General features: G+C 40.2%; 1 protein-coding gene across 4 annotated transcripts in view; it reads right to left on the bottom strand.

Moving 5' to 3' along the window:
• SPATS2L (spermatogenesis associated serine rich 2 like) overlaps positions 1-12,393 on the bottom strand; it is a 165,009-nt gene that overhangs the window by 112,021 nt on the left and 40,595 nt on the right. The window lies entirely within an intron of this gene.

The following is a 12,393-nucleotide window of genomic DNA, read 5'->3' as shown; positions in this document are numbered from 1 at the left end:
GAAAAGAGTTTTACAATATATCCAGATAAGACTGACAGCCACGCCATTCTTTTCAAACACACACACACACACACACACACACACACACACACACACACACACGCATTCTGTTCTAATGCAGGGTTGGGAAATCAGATCGAGAACTCTGGGGAAGGGCCATATAATGGCATCAGGTTCTAGGCCTCAGTCCAGATACATCTTAGGCCTTCAAACACTCAATTCAAAATCCTGTCAACAGGTTTTATGTGTTTTGCTTGTACTTTCAGTGAAAAGAGTGCTCCTTTTTAGGGAGATACATTTGAAACAAGAGAAAAATCTTATTTATTAAGAGGTGATAAAAGCCAAAAAAACAGTGGTGTATTTGCCAGGAGGGACCCCTATATTAGAGAAACACCGTGATCTCTCTCCACCTGTTACCTACTTTCCCTCCCCTGTGAAGAAGTGGCTTATCTCGTAAGTGCATTTAAAAGAATAAACTGAGCATATCCCACTCAACTCCCTCCCTCTCTCCCCTGTTAGGATCTTTCTGCCTGCATACAAAGAGGATGACTTCTTAGCTGCTCTTGGTCAAGCAGTAAAAGCTCTGGTCAAAGGCCCTGCCCGGGCTAGGAAGGAGGGAGGTAGAAACTGTGCTGTAATTGCCCACTTTGCCTGTGACTGGGTCTGCTTACTGCAGGGGTGAAGTATTAGCAAACCATCCTGGCCCTGATATAAAGCTACATTTTCCAGTGAGCATCTATCAGAAATAATGCAGACATTTTGATCTCCTCTTACCTGACTTCTCTCTCTCCATACTGCTTGACACACTCTAGGGGATTAGCAAATAGTTTTTGAATGAGAGAATAAATGGACCTGGGTGGGCCAGTTTGCCGACCTCCTAAAACCCCAAAGAAAGTTCTGAATTTGAGCCTCTATTTTTTTTTTTTGAGAGAGAGAGAGAGAGAGAGATAGAATTTTAAGCAGGCTCCATGCCCAGTATGTAGCCCAATGTGGGGCTCGATCTCATGACAGTGAGATCATGACCTCAGCTGGAATTAAGAGTTGGATGCTTAACCGAATAAGCCAATCTATATTGGCTTATAACAATCTATATTTTTCGATCATTCACTCCATTAGTAAAAATGCTTGCACATGGACATCTAACATGTGTATACTATTTATTTGTAAACGTTAACCATGTACCTTTGTACTAATATATACTTTATAAAAATACTCTAAGATAGAAATTTGAAATGAGGTGAAAAAATGTAAATGTTAAGTTCCAGTACTTTCTTCCTGCACACCAGTGGATTATTTTGAGCAGTCCACTCTGTAGCCTACCGGTCTAGACTTGAAGTACTACACAAGTCTGGAGAAGAAGAATCTGGAGGTCTGGAGCAGTCCAGACAGATTCAGGCAGCACAGCAGGGACCCTGTTTCACACAGCTTTGCACTCCTCACCATGCGTAGTAAGGACAATTTCTATTTAATGGTGCATCCTCAGGAAGAATGTGTTGAACTGACTTGGAAGGAGAAAGTGGATGAATAGGATGTTTATTGATCTAGAAGGAAAAAGGGAAGGATATTCCAAGTGAGACTTATCTTGGAACACTTTATTCCAAGACCAGACATCACAGAAATGGGATAGAGGTTGGCTTTCATCAGACACTGGCTTCAGAACCACATAATGTGAAGGAGCAGGAAATGAAGTTGGTTATTGGAAGAGAGAGAGAAGTGAGAAGGTGGCTCTGGGCCATGAAATCTAGGCAGATATATCAGCATCTGATTCCCTGTAAGAACAAAATATGGAACTTCTGGATGCTTTAAAGATCTTTTATGAAGATCAGACTGGGGTTAGGAGGCATATCAGATGGAACAATATTTGCATTTGGTTAGAGCAGCTCTGAAGAGTCTAGAATGAGACCATGAAAGTCTGGCTAGAGTGATGAAGGAGATAAGGGAAAAGAAAGTATGAAACAAATAGTCAATTAGAAAGAATATGATCAAACCTTCATAACCAATAAGATATGAAGGAAGAAAGAGAAGAAACCAAATATGTCTAGAGATGATCCCACCATTTGGAAAATGAACAATCTTACTTGATTTCTGGAAATTTTCCTCTATCTTGATTTGCTATGGTAAGTAATCCCAGTGTGAATTAAAAATTTTTTTAATGTTTATTTATTTTTGACAGAGACAGAATGTGAGTGGGTTAGGGGCAGAGAGAGAGGGAGACACAGAAGCAGAAGCAGGCTCCAGGCTCTGACCTGTCAGCACAGAGCCCGACGCAGGGCTCGAACTCACAAACCGTGAGATCACGACCTGAGCCAAAGTCGGACGCTCAACCGACTGAGCCACCCAGGCGCCCCTCCCAGTGTGAATTGATGTGTCTCTGTTCCTATTTAAATGCTTGAGGCTCACCCCGTAACCTCAAAGTAAAATGCTGAAACATGGAACACGGACTAAATTTTCATGAGTCCAAGGTACTACTTACTAAGTTTGCTGGAAGATGCAATTGAGAAATGGCACTTGGCCTTGAAGAAAAAGGAAACATCATGTTTGTGTGTATGTAGTTGACAACAACTGGTTTCCCACACACAACTGAACAATCCAGTCAACCACAAAGTGAAGACTAGTAATAAGTTCATGACCTTTTCAGCCACGTTTATTCCTATATGTGAACTCCACATTATTCTAAGCTATGGAGTTTACTCTGGGGTAATTCAGACAGCTGAATAATAAAAAAGGATAGAGGATAGAACAGATAACAATGCTGGAAAGAAAAGAAACCAAGCTTTTTTGTCAAATAGCTATAATCCTGTGGACAGGTTATATGATGTGTCTATGTCCATGCAGTTCATCTTTTGAAACCTGTGTGACTTATTCTGAAAACAGTCTCTCCTAAGATGGGAAGAAATGACCAAAAATTACATAAAGCTTACTTTCCAAATGGAGTTCTGCAGAAAATACAGCTGCCATCTGGCCTTCTGGCTAACTTCACTTCTTTCTTTTTCGGCAGATATTATTTAATCCAGACCACACAGTTTGTTAGTCTAGTTGGTTCATGAAGATTTCAGAACATGAATCTGTAGCAGGAATGTTTGGCAAGTGACAAGACATTAGCTGCTTGACATGAGGGCAGTTTCCTTGTCTCAGTGGTTAAGTAAGTCTCTCCCTGGCTCTGTGTGCCTGGGTGCCTTCAGCTATGAAGTCAAACTGATTATCCTTGTCATCTCTCAAACATGATGTCTGCCATGCACTCTGAGACAGGTACTGCTCCTGCATATATACCACTGCTCTAAAATTAACTACGAAGACTTTAAACCCAATGTTAGTTCACAGTTAACATTATGATGGTCTACTTGCATGTAAATGGACTGAAACTCTAGTCACTGTATATAAAATACAACCTGTGCTTTAAAATTTAGCCAAGATGTATTAAAGTACGGAAAAAATAATTTGGTCTGGGTAGGCTTTTAAAATCATGTTTAAACTAAGAAAAGAGGTATTTAATAATAAAAAAATCACATCAGTTACATAGTAGCTTTCAAAAGGCAGAAGTTGCTGGTCTCTATAGATGCCTACCTGCCTCCAAAGAAAGTGAGAGGGTGAGCTGAGATTTACAGCCTATAAACTTCTGCCAGGTTCAGACAGGAAGAAGTCTTTTCATGACATTGGGTTTGGCTTCATTTCTCAGTGGTCTCACTTGGCCAGCAATGCTAAAGACTGCAGCAGAGTCCAGGCATAATTCTATAGATACTGCCATTGGGAGGACCAGCAGGAATAGGGGTAAACTATCCTGGTGAGGCAGATGAGAGGGGTAGATATATGTCCTCAAAAACCTGGCCATAAAATAAAAATCAGTGAAACAAAAATTCAACATCTATGAAGAATGCTGGAGGACAATTGCTATAGTTTGAAAAAAACATTTAGGTAGAAGTTTACATAATTTTAATCATAAACAAGATTCTAACAAATAATAATCGCATGATCCTTAAGGCTTTATTAGCTATTTACCACACTCTTCAGATTTTCATTTCCTATTAAATCTGATTGATAACAAGTTTATCATTCATTTGCATAATTCCATTTCCTTCACCATTTCTTATTCAGAGTATGACATCATGGAGTTAGAGAATGGAAACTGTTTCTATACTTTGGGAGGAAAAAAAGCAATGTTTGTGATAACCCAATTTTTTTCCCTCCTTCTAAGCTAAACACTTATAATTCTTAACACATGTTTTTTCTTGGAAACCATTTTTACTTCTGGCTTTATGTAAAATGTGAGAATTTTCTATCTCAGAAAATGGCACTAGTTCATCTCTTATGATGTCCCCATTGTATGTTCATTGCCAGCGAAACAATCTGTTTAGAACTCTCATTATTATGACTATAAATAGACCTGTAAAATGTGCTTTTCTGCATGTTTCATCATTTTCAGTTTCAGAACTCTGTTATTTAAACCCTGATCAGAAGGTTAACACATGAAAATATCTAATGAACCTGGCTTCCTGGTATGGAATTCAAATACACTCTGTAGATACAAGTAATACCCATTAACCAAGAGTGGAATGACTTACTGTATATAAGGAATTCAAAACCACAGATGGAAAAATACTATGAGTGTTGGGATTAGGCCTGTTAATAAAAATATATTTCATGAATGTTATGAATTTTTTAATTAATGGTTACATAGCTATTTCTTAGTCAAGTTGTAAAACCTTAACATTCAGGTTTTTAAGTATGTTTTCTAGGCACACACAATACTCTCAAATCTCTAAAGCTCTTGAAATAAAGCCCAGTTATCTAATTTTCACCATCCAGGTATAAGGATCTTATAAAACAGCAGCATATCAAGATGAGAGATGTTGAGATTCTCTGCATTGTATTGTTTCTTAATCATCTGCCCATGGGTTTGCTTCACTATTTAAAAAGGCAGAGATGTGTGCACATGTGTGCATATACAAAACACATACATGCATAAAAATATTGACACACACAATGGAATATGGAATGGAAGGAGAACTAAATTCAGAATTTAAATTTGCAGTTTTTAGTTCTGCTTCTAGCAGCTCAAATATTTCAAGTTCTCTGAGTCTGTCTCACCATTTGTAAAGCAGCTGAAGAACAAATGTGTGTGTGGAAACCTTTTGTAAACAGTGAGACAGAAAGCACTAAACATACACAAGGGTTGTGTGTCTGTATGTGGGGTCACTATAGCCTGACCCAATCCACATGAACATATAAATGAACAAAGGTGGTTTTCCTCAACTCTCTCAAAAACATCTAGATCGTAAAAAAAAAAAAAAAAAAAAAAAAAAGGATACTTTTAAGTCAAGATGAATAGAAGTAAATGAAATTAAAAGGAATCATGCCACATTAAAGAAAATATTGGTGAATCCACCTGGTCCTCCCCAAGAGCTATCTCTGGGGCCAGGCCCAGTTGTGCCTACTGTATATAGCTTCTTCTTCCACTTTTTTTCTATAGAAACCAAGCTTTTTCCAGAAGAGCCAAGTTTTTCCACAGGCAGTCTCCATAGCAGTGTTGAAATGGCCTGGCACTGAGGGGGGACAGGAGGAAGGTGGGTAGTAGGGCAAAGAGGAGAAATGAAAGGGATCCTGAAAGGGGAGAGAGGGAAGAAGGGCAGCCTTTTATGTCTACTGGAAACTTGTTTGTCAAGTTCTTGTAAGTCAGGGATTGTACGTATATCCAACCATATACTTTACTACAATTTTTTAAAAAGTCATTCAGAGTTGACATTTCCTAAATGTCATGTTTAGCTACAAAACACAACCCTGGCAAGACGTGAAAGGTAGTGCCTTTGTTGCTAAAATCTGGTTTGTTTGGTCACAGCAAATGACTAACAAACTCAATTGAAAAGCATTTTCTTGTGTATCCCAGAAAGCACTTTAAAACCTATCTACAGTTAAAGCCACTTATATTTTCCACAAACTACCCCTCAAAATGGGAAGAAGGGATAGTAACAAGAATCCTTGGCATCACTTTGGTGAGGACTCCAGAGGCATGTGACCAAAGTGCATAGGCAAGATGGAAACTGCCCAATGTGGCTCTTTACTAGGGCTGGTTACACTGTGTAACACCTGAGGCTCCATTTCTAGGGTCATGAGGCTAACGCTAAAGTCATCTCATCGTACAAAGGTGAGGAACATCAACATTCTTTTCTACTAAGAACAAAGAGCCTTCACTAAAATTCATGGTCTTGGCCAATGCATTTTTTCTTCTTTGGGATAAAGAGAGGGTCTGAGCTAATGATTCACATTGTTAAAATTATGGACATAGGCAAAGAATTACTCATGGTTAGCTAAGCTTAGATCTGTTCCAACATGCCTTCCTGAAGTAACTCCTCTCAAAAACAAATTCACTAGGCAAATGTTTAACTTCATTAAGCCTGTACTGACATCAAGAGGGTAGATTTCCAATGGACTCTGCCATGCAAAATGTGGATTGAGCATCTTTACCCAAGGTCCACTTGGATATTTATGGAGTGTTCTCTTCTCACTAAAAAGAGGAGCAGAGTTCAGACAAGAAAATGTAAAAGCTGTAGTTTCCTACAATGGTGTGATGTATTTATGGTTACAGCACAGTACTTGTAAAAGTCACTGCTTCAATAAGAATTGATTATATGTTTATTTTTCAAGAAATGTGTCTGATTAGGAAACACCTTCAGAATTATTTTTTGGCAGATAAACTAAACTAAGATTGTGTGTGTGTGCAAGAGGGGATATGACAAGACAAGGAGTGTTTAGATTTAAATTTTGAACATTTGGGGGATTGCAGCAACTGGGGTGTGGGGTGGTTAAGGGTTAGAAGTGAGAAAATCAGGGACTACATCCACATGCTCTCATTTTCTCCTTTGGGGGTAGTGACTTCCTATAAAAAAATGAGAGGTTTATTTTCATAACAGCAGTGAGGAATCGCTAGGCAGATGTGTGTGGGTTGGTTCTGGCCCTTGATTAGCACACAGGAATGATACTGCCTTTACGTTTCACCAAATATATCCATTGAAACACATACAAGGGGCCTCCACTTGAGTTGCACAAGCAAGATCCCACATTTCAATGCAGTGATCATGCTGTTTGAGCAAAGTTTAAATGGGGCCAAATTTCCATTTGCAGAACCATTCTCAGATGTGGTTAACAAATTACATGGACTTCTTCTTCCCCTCTTCTCTGCTCCTCTAGGTTGAAAAATCTGAAATCAAGGTATTTTGAAAATGTTTATGATTAAGAAGGTACTTGATGGTAGCTGGATGTAATTCTTATGGTAAAGCAGAGGATATGACCACAGTCCCCTTCTGCAAACCAAGTATGATCCCAAGCCTTTTTAAAGACCATCTCTGCCATGTACAACCTGTAGATGCTCTCGTCAAAGTAGCTTCGTTTTCTGACAGCTAAAATTGGAATGTGGCTTTGAGCACACACGAAAGAGCTCACTGTGCCCCTATGTTTGTGTGTCAATGTGGGTGTTCCCCCTCCCCCGCTTTTTCAGTTTTTTTTCCTCCTAGAAGCTGGCTTTTTGTGCTGTTAATCCTCTTGGAATGTAGCTCTTATCACCACCTAGAGGAATTCATTACCCTTTCGCCCTCTCTGCTCCCCAGGCCCATGAGACTAAGGAACAAGAGAGCAATTGTCTGGGGAGCTGCCCCCTGAATTCAGGTGTGCTGGCACTGAGTAACGTTGTACCCGATTTTTCCTATAATCAAAAGGGAAGGGGAGAAATTAATCATGCTTCCCTCTCCAAGGGAGTGGGAGGAAAACAGCCTTCAGGAACAGAGGCTGAGGCCCCCTGCCATTAAATCCAGCTATTCTAAAGCCAAGGGTTTAAAAAAAAAAAAAGGGCAGCAGGTTCACAAGAGCATTCCATAGCTGCATCTGTATGAGGCCAGAGCAACTGATCAATAGAGTGGGGGAAAACTAGTTAAACCAGTTATTTGGAATGATGTTTAAGAGAAACACTGCTTGTTTGCCTTTACTTGTTGTTTTAGCTTCTGCTGGTTATACAGCAGCTTCAAAACCAAAACGTTTTGCATTTTATAGAGAGCATGCAAAACTCATTTTATGTCTTTAAGTGTATGCCCTTTTCTATTGTCCTTAAATCGGCAGTTTTGCTCACACAAGAAAACAAACTCTGAATACAAATGCAGCATGCTTCTCTTTTGGTTATAAACCATGAGGCGTTGTCTCATCAGCTAGGCACTAACAAAACGCCAAGAGGGGGGACACAGAAACACATTAGTCTCTGGTTCTTTCTTCAAGAACATACACATAGGGGCGCCTGGGTGGCTCAGTTGGTTAAGCAATTCGACTTCAGTTCAAGTCATTATCTCATGATTCGTGGGTTTGAGCCCCACGTCAGGCTCTGGGCTAACAACTCAGAATCTGGAGCCTGCTTCAGATTCTGTGTCTCCCTCGCTCTTTGCCCCTCCCCCGCTTGTGCTCTTTCTCTGTCTCTCAAAAATGAATAAACGTTCAAAAAATTAAAAAAAAAAAAAAGAACATACACTTAACACTTGAGATGTACACTGAAATGGGAAACTACCCAAACCAGAAAGGTAGCCAAATACACTGGAGAAGAGATAGGACAACATTCTCAGAATCCATTAAAAGGTAATAGAAAGCAACCATTAATTGAACAATACTGAACTAGATTTACCCTCTTAAAGAACAATGTCAAGGGGCAGGGATTTATAACCAAGCTCTTTAGGTATTTCTAGAATCCAGTACATCCTGGATGCAGTCCACAGGGCTACTTCACACTAAAGTCTACATTATTGTTAGCTATGTTTTTACAAGGCTGAACTGGAGTGGTATTAAAGCAAAGGCTCAATTTATAATCTCCCACTGGAGGAATGGGGGAAGGGTAAATGCAAAAATTTTTATGCCTCACCTTTCAGTTTAAGGCTATGTAAATCAGTCATCAATTCTGAATACAGTATTAGTGAGTCCCTTTGGTAACAATTATGCATGTCAGAGCACCAGGAATAAAGTAGTATTAACCAAAATACATCAGATGTTGGAGAAAAGTTACTGAAAGGCTAATATATTTATTTTTTAATGGAAAATTTTAGTCCTTGGCAAAATAAAATATGTGCCACTCATTTAATTTTAACTTCTCAGGATTTTGAAAAGTGTCTTGCCTTCAAATGTTTTTACTGCAAACATGTTGCTTCAGTCACAAAAATCCACTACCATACGTTAAGTGTATTCACTTAGCACATATTTGTTCCCCTGCATCCCTGATATGTGCACACTTGTGGGAAGGCTTTCTATTGCTGGTTAGTGCCTCTAAAAACACAAAACACTGAGAGAGTTGTTTGGCACTTCCTCCCAGCAAGCACTCAGCTACAGAAGAAATATACAAATCCGCCTCTCTCTCAGAGTTCTCATTGATTTCCATCCATTGATTTCATAGTGGTGCATTTCATTTTCAAAACACTTTCATAAACATGATTGTGAACCATGCTGTGAGGTTAATTTTTAGTGATAACACAAAACCTGAGATTTATTTTTTGGGAGGTTCTTGGTAGTGACTGAACATATGGTGTGTTTGTTGCTGGGGGCAACGCCTCACACATCAGTATTGAGAGATTTCCTTAACCCGCTCTCTGTAGCTGAAGGCCAAGGTCTGGAACACTCATTAAAAAAAAAAAAAAAAAAAAAAAAATTAAGTGCAGTCATCCCTGGTCAATCCTTATTCACCAGGCTTTAGGTCCATGTTAGACCTAATGGTTCCTGTTAGTCCATCCTTCTATTAAGAGAGATGAAATTTTGGACAATACACCAAAAAGGGAGGCTACAAACATTCTGGGGGGTTGGGAGAAGGTGGTTAATAGATATGCTGATCTCTGCTTCCTTCCAAAACCTACTAGGATGGTGAGAAATAAATATAAATGGTAAAAGTCCAAAAGGAACAACAAATGGGCAAGGAGACACAAATGGCCAAGATGGGACACAATTTGGGAAGATGGAAGGCAAACTGAAGAGTGGCAACTGACTCCCCAGAGGAGACTGAGACCTCAGGGCCCACAGACATACATACAAAGGAGAAGCCAGCCAACTGGCTCCCAAAGAACCCCAAGAGGGCTCAGGAGGGTGACATATCCACCCCACTCAGAGCAGCCAAGCAACCATCCTCCCCAGCCCTTGAGACACGGGTTTATTCTCTGAAAAAACTGCATCCAAGAAACAAGAGGCTTCACGTGTAATGGAGGGTGGTCTGAGGCACCAAGCTGGAAACGAGGGGCTTAGGAGGAAGTCTGGGCACTCAAAGTGAGACCTTTGGCCCTTCTCTGACTCAACAGCTTAGGAGGGGGTTACTCCTAGACCTCTAGGCAAGAGATATGGATTCAATTCATGGGAAATAGAGTGACCACAATAGGAAGACCTATAGATGTTGACATTTGGGGAGGGGGCAGGTAGCTTCTAACAAACTGAATTTGCAGAAGGGAATGAATTCCTGTCCATCAGCGGTTGGATAAGCCTGGCAAATAACAGGAGACCAGAAGGAGAGGTTTTGAGGATAACCAACAGAGTTAGTGGCTCTAGTAGCTACAGTCATTATTTCCCCTGACCTGGGCATCAGAAACCTTGGCTTTAGGTCCTGTCTATGTCACTGACTCTTCATGTGACCTCTGAGTCACTTTTCCTTTCTAAGCTTCAGTTTCTCATCCTTGGGTCCTGGAATTTTCAGATGTTCACTGTTACTAGCAGGTCTAAGATGACAGACAGACAGAATGTCAGGGGTCTTCAACAGGGTGCCATCTGCAGCCTTAAATTTCACTGACTTCTTGGAATCCTTGTTGCTCCCACAGCAGATGGCTGCCATTCTTACATGTAATGCAGTGACACCATCCTTCCAGAGAGGCTGTTTTCAACACACTTGCATCCCAAGTAAGTATAGGACAGGACTCTAGGGGACCTACAGCACCCCAATATCAGCTCTCCATTTTTCCACATCATCATCATCAAAAACGAAACCAAAAAAAAAAAAAAAAAAGCAAAAGCATCATCAAGTAGGGCTGCCTGGGTGGCTCAGTCGGTTAAGCATCCGACTTTGGCTCAGGTCATGATCTCACGGTTCGTGAGTTTGAGACCCACATCGAGCTCTCTGCTGTCAGTACAGAGCCCACTTCAGATCCTCTGTCTCCCTCTCTCTCTGCCCCTCCCCAACTTGTGCTCTCTCTCCCTCTCTCGTAAATAAATAAACATTAAAAAAAATTTTTTTTAAAGCATCACTAGGTAGAGTCAACCCAAACTCAACTTCTGTACTCTCACACATTTGTCGTTGTTGTTGTTACTTAATGAAACTCAAGAAAAAAGAGTGAAAAATTCAACACTCCTCCCTCTTTTCAAGGGTCAACTCTGAAAAGAGAACGATAGTTAACACTTACTAAACACTTAGATAGGTCTGAGGCACTTGCTAGAAGCTTTACATGCCTTTTCTCATTAGATTCTGATGTACCTCCATTTTACAAACGAGGAAATCGAGGCTCCAAGAGCTGGCGTGATCTACTGGTACATGTGAAAGGGCTGGAGTCAGACCCAGGTCTCGCTCTAACCGAACCCGTACTCTTGTTCCTACTATCTTCAACCCAGATAGCCAGTCTCCCAGCCGCGGCAAGAAAGCTTCTGCAGTCTACTCTCCAATGACATTTCCTGTGACTTCAAAGGATTGACATGATCAGCCCTTCTGCTGAACAGCTATGAGGCATTCTGAAAAATCAATACTGGCTTCTGCAAGAAGCAGACTTTCCCAAAGCTAATTGAAAGCCATCTGAACATTTTCAGAACTGTGGCCATAATCATCTGTCTTGCTGCCTACCATGTCCCAACATGCAACTGCAGTAAATCACTTCAAAATCACTTCTGCATGTTCACTCATACAAAACAGAAGCCCGCAATATTTTTTGTCATTGCCCTGTAGCTCCTCCATCTAAACTCAGAGCACTGGTATTATGGTTACATAATAGGCAGCTTGCTGACATTACTGTTTCAAAGTACCACTTTTTCAGGGTTTATCACAAGTCATTTTAAATTCCATTTGGCTCTAACTTGTTATACAACTTTATGTTCGGAAACAATGTCCTCTGCTGCGTCGACAAGCTATACTAGAAAATACAGTTGTTTGGGGTTTAAAAACAGTTTTTGCTAAACTTTGATTCTACCCTTGTACAGGGCCACATAGAGGGTGGTGATGAGAAAGAGAAGTTAGATGGCTTATTGCAAGACATTGATCTGGAAAGTTAAAGACAGATATATTTTGATATCTAATCTGGATTAATGGTATGACCTTGCGACTTCAATCTCATCTACCATAAATGAATACAATGGCCAAATCGTTGTTTGCTGTAACTCTGCAAACCAAATGATTAGTTTGCCCCATTACTAGAGGCT

Source organism: Panthera tigris, chromosome C1 (genome assembly GCF_018350195.1).
Source record: "Panthera tigris isolate Pti1 chromosome C1, P.tigris_Pti1_mat1.1, whole genome shotgun sequence".
NCBI classification, from domain to species: domain Eukaryota; kingdom Metazoa; phylum Chordata; class Mammalia; order Carnivora; family Felidae; genus Panthera; species Panthera tigris.
The sequence above is the reverse complement of the archived record's forward strand: the minus strand, read 5'-3'. Positions and strand labels throughout refer to the sequence as shown.